The sequence below is a fragment of the Coenobita brevimanus genome, chromosome 39 (assembly GCF_032717465.1).
Source record: "Coenobita brevimanus isolate Jiangsu-jjx chromosome 39, ASM3271746v2, whole genome shotgun sequence".
Taxonomy (NCBI): Eukaryota; Metazoa; Arthropoda; class Malacostraca; order Decapoda; family Coenobitidae; genus Coenobita; species Coenobita brevimanus.
The window spans coordinates 4,514,352-4,518,497 of NC_136992.1; the positions used below are offsets into that span (position 1 = coordinate 4,514,352).

The 4,146-nt window shown below is 42.0% G+C and overlaps 1 pseudogene; it reads left to right on the top strand.

The window, feature by feature from the left end:
- The first annotated feature begins 1,463 nt into the window (after positions 1 to 1,463).
- Positions 1,464 to 1,586, top strand: LOC145396940 (5S ribosomal RNA; annotated as a pseudogene).
- The last annotated feature ends 2,560 nt before the right edge of the window (positions 1,587 to 4,146 follow it).

Sequence of the window (4,146 nt, forward strand, 5' to 3'; positions counted from 1 at the left end):
ATCTATCTATCTGTCTTTCATTTTATATATCTTTCTATTAATTTTTCTGTCAGTGTGTCTATATCTTTCTGTGTACTTGTATAAATCTGTAAAGCCAATGTATTGGGGTGTTTCCTTAATCGAAGAGAATACAGTCCTTCCTAAGAGGGACCCTTCCAAACTTAACCACTTTAGTTCGATTATGTAACTTAAATCTTATTATTCCTTTCTTAACTCAGTTCTACTGACCTTTAGAGGAACTTTTCAAACTAGATAAGTCTTCCTCGTCATTATTAGAAGTTTCCCAGAAGCTCAGTCAAATCTCTTTGGAAACTGCAAGAATAATTTAATAAAGCACGCCACCTGACGGAAAGGCTTAATAAAATCGTCTTATAATAGTGATAAAAGAGGGAAAATAAGAGAGTGAAGGTATAGGCAAGCTCCAGTGTATCCCAGGGTAGGTGCATGAGGAAGGGTGGCGTGGAAGAGGTAAGAGGAGGGAGGGAGAAAGATGGCAGAAGAGGTAAGAAGAACGAGGAGGGTGTGTGGGAGATCCCTAGCCCCTCCTGGCTCGGTTGATGGCCAGGTGTGTAATCTGTAGATCCGGAGGGTGGCTCAGACTAGTAAAACCAAGGAGACTCATTCCAGACCTGCAGGAAGCTAAATCTCATCGAATTCCATGCCCACCACGACTTAGTGTATTCAGGTAGTGCGAGAATATCTCAAGTCTCCGTCAGATGAAAGCAAGCCGACTATAACGTCCTTCCACAACCATCTAACGGGATCCAAAGCGTTCAGCGTTAGCAGCGACTGCCTCACCCGATATTTAACTCTTGAGGAGTGACCTTGACCTTTGGTTGATCTGCATCAAATCAAAATCACTTCTTCCCTAGGGTCCAGTACACACTGTACATGTCCCAGTTTTGATTGAAAACTGAAACATTCACGGAATATTATTGTAAGCATACATATACATGCGTTTTGCGTTGATACAGATGAAAATATTGGGCTAAAGATTGTTTCTTGGTCTTAGAGTGTATACGTGTCAGTCGGGTTTGTTTATATTATGGGATTTAACTGGGTCGAGGTCGTAATGTCAATAAGGGAAAATTCATTATTATGGTGCGGTTAATAGTAAAATATATATCAAAATCTAGGCAGGATAATTGTTCGCGAAGATGAAGAGTGAATGAAAAACACATAAAAGTAGCAGTAGTGGTGTGTACGTGGAGTCTAGCTTATTGTAACATGTCAAGCCACCCAACTTGTGAGTTAGTCCTGAATTAGTCGTATTGCAATTACCGTAGTTTACCATATTCTTCAGTGGGTAATGTATTTCTTGCTGATCAGTTAACAGTAAAGAGTTGGTATACAGTAACTGCCCGATGAATTCATCATTGCAATACACTCGTGCGTGTTCTTAATAAAACTTAACAGTTTTAGCAAATTTTTCCCTGTTGAACATTACCACCTCGTCATTATTTGCAATCTAGTTAAATACCACGTTGAGTACACCGCTTCCCGTCCGATCAGCGAAGTTAAGCAACGTTGGGTCTTGGTTAGTACTTGGATGGGTGACCGCCTGGGAACACCAGATGCTGTTGGCATAACGTTCTCCCTACGTGTCAAGTGGGGTTGGTGGAGGATTAGTGCCCCCTCTGTAAAACAATTAACTCTAAGCCTCTTGGCCACACCCTGTTTGAGATACACATGGCGTCTGGCAAATGAATGAATGAATACATACATACAAACATGCATACATATACATATATAAATAGATAAAATAAATATAGATAGATAGATTGATAGATAGATAGATATACATGCATAAGTACGAGTACATGTATACATACATACTAAAATACATACAGGTATATACAAACATATAATAGATAACATAAGCAGTATAAGCAGAAACTGACTCAAAATAGTTATGCGATGCTTCTGCTAATCAAGCCACGCTATATCTGTATTACATGTCACCATACAGACTGGTCCATTATAACGCTCCCCTTCCATTCCGCCTGGGCGATTTCTTGTAGTGTTACGGGGACGGCTCAGCTTCTAAGACTATAAATGTCTATCCTGCAAATTTTATTCACTTCCTCCCTCTCACTGGCACACCCACGCCCACACCAGCATATTGATCCGTCCCTGCAACACACAAGATACCACCAGGTGGAGTTTCTATAGCTCTTTCCACACTAACCTGGTCCAGATTTTATTGTCTTTCTGCATTTTGTTTCACGTAGCCTAGTGGGCAGAAAAAGACCACAGAACAGCTTCTACCATCCACTCCTTAGCACTTCGTGACTGGCACAATATTCTAGCCTTACTTTTTGATGCTGCAGCCTGCTTTAGGCCAACTTAACGTAAAAATAAGTATAGCTGAACGCTGTTTTCGGACCACCCTGTATCTTGGCTTCAACGTCCTTGCCTTGTATCTGTCCTGCTCACCTCCTATCTCTTCTTGGAGACGAGGGGAGAGAGGAAAGGATGAGAGGGGTAGGGCACAGTGGGGTGGAGATAAGACTGAGCTTCCCTGCGCATCTAAAAATGATAAACGAAAGAAGAAGGATGAAGTGGAGGAGAAGGAGGACTGGGAGGAGGGGGTGAGAGAAGAGAAGAAATGACGTGGAAGAGTGAAGTGGAAATGGAGGGGCTGAGTCGTAATGGAAAGAGAGCATCGCAAAAGTGGGTCGTTATAAAAAATGTGGGTCTTTATGGCGAGGCGGAATATGAGAGAGAGAGAGAGAGAGAGAGAGAGAGAGAGAGAGAGAGAGAGAGAGAGAGAGAGAGAGAGAGAGAAACAGACAGACAGACAGACAGAGACAGAGACAAAGACAGACAGACAGAAAGTAAGAGACAGAGACAAACAGAGAGACATCCAGAAAGACAGGCAGAGTGACAGAAAAGGGCAGACAGACAGACAGACAAAGACAGATAGACAAAGACAGGCGGAGTGACAGAAAAGGGCAGACAGACAGACAGACAAAGACAGATAGACAGATAGACAAAGACAGACAGATAGAAAGAGGCAGACAGACAAAGACAGACCACACAGCCAGCCAGGCAGACGGACAGACAAAGGGGAGGGGAGGGGATCATAACAGAGGAGAGTGGAGGAGTGGATGACGGTGGACAAGTGCATGTTAACTCTTGGACTGGCAGAATATGTTTCATTTCATGCAGTTCGGTATACATCTCTCTCTCTCTCTCCCTCTCTCTCTCTCTCTCTTTCTCTCTCTCTCTCTGTATATATATATATATATATGTATATATATATATATATATATATATATATATATATATATATATATATATATATATATATATATATATGTATATGATGGTAAGGTGAATGGGGGCACCCATTTCATCCACTCACTCGATGTAGGGATGCCTCATGGTGTCTACATCGAGTGACAAACCAAATGGTTTCTGTACCATTTACTATGCTGGGTGGTAACCATTTTAACCGGTTTTTTTGGCTGAGTTAGAGTGGCGGTCCCCAGATTCCCTACCTAAAGTCACTTAATCATGGCAGTTGTTTCCAGAGAGCCTAATCACTTCTCTTTATCTCCTCATACTGCATCACTGCCAATAGTTTGGTGGAAATCCTAAGCAATGGGTTCAGGAGATATCACACCCACAAGATTACACTAAGTCATCCCCTTTATGTCCCTGATCTTTGACCCCTTGACTTAGTTGGCCTAATCAGTTTATCATCTCATTCTACATCATTGATAAAAAGTTTGGTGGAAGTCCGTAGATGGGTTCATGAGATATCGAGCCCAAAAAGAGTGTTAAGGGAAGCAGGGACCTACGCACTCACGCACGCTCGGATAGACCAATTACTTAACACCTAATCCACCATACTGTAGGTGGGTGAAGGCATAATAAATCCCTTTACTCCACTCAAACCATTAATCTTACGGCATCTGAAAAAATGACTTTAACCAGTAACCGTAATCTTCACCTTGATCCGTACCAAAATCTACCCACTTCTTCCTAGACTCACAGCCCGAATGTTTGTGCTATTAATCCAAATCGGGTCAGACATTACTGAGATATTTTGATAAACTGCTCTGCTTACTTACGTCCCTTCCTACATAGGCAGGTGTATATAAATGCGCTCGACCGAAATTGCTATGCCGTTGTCGTCGC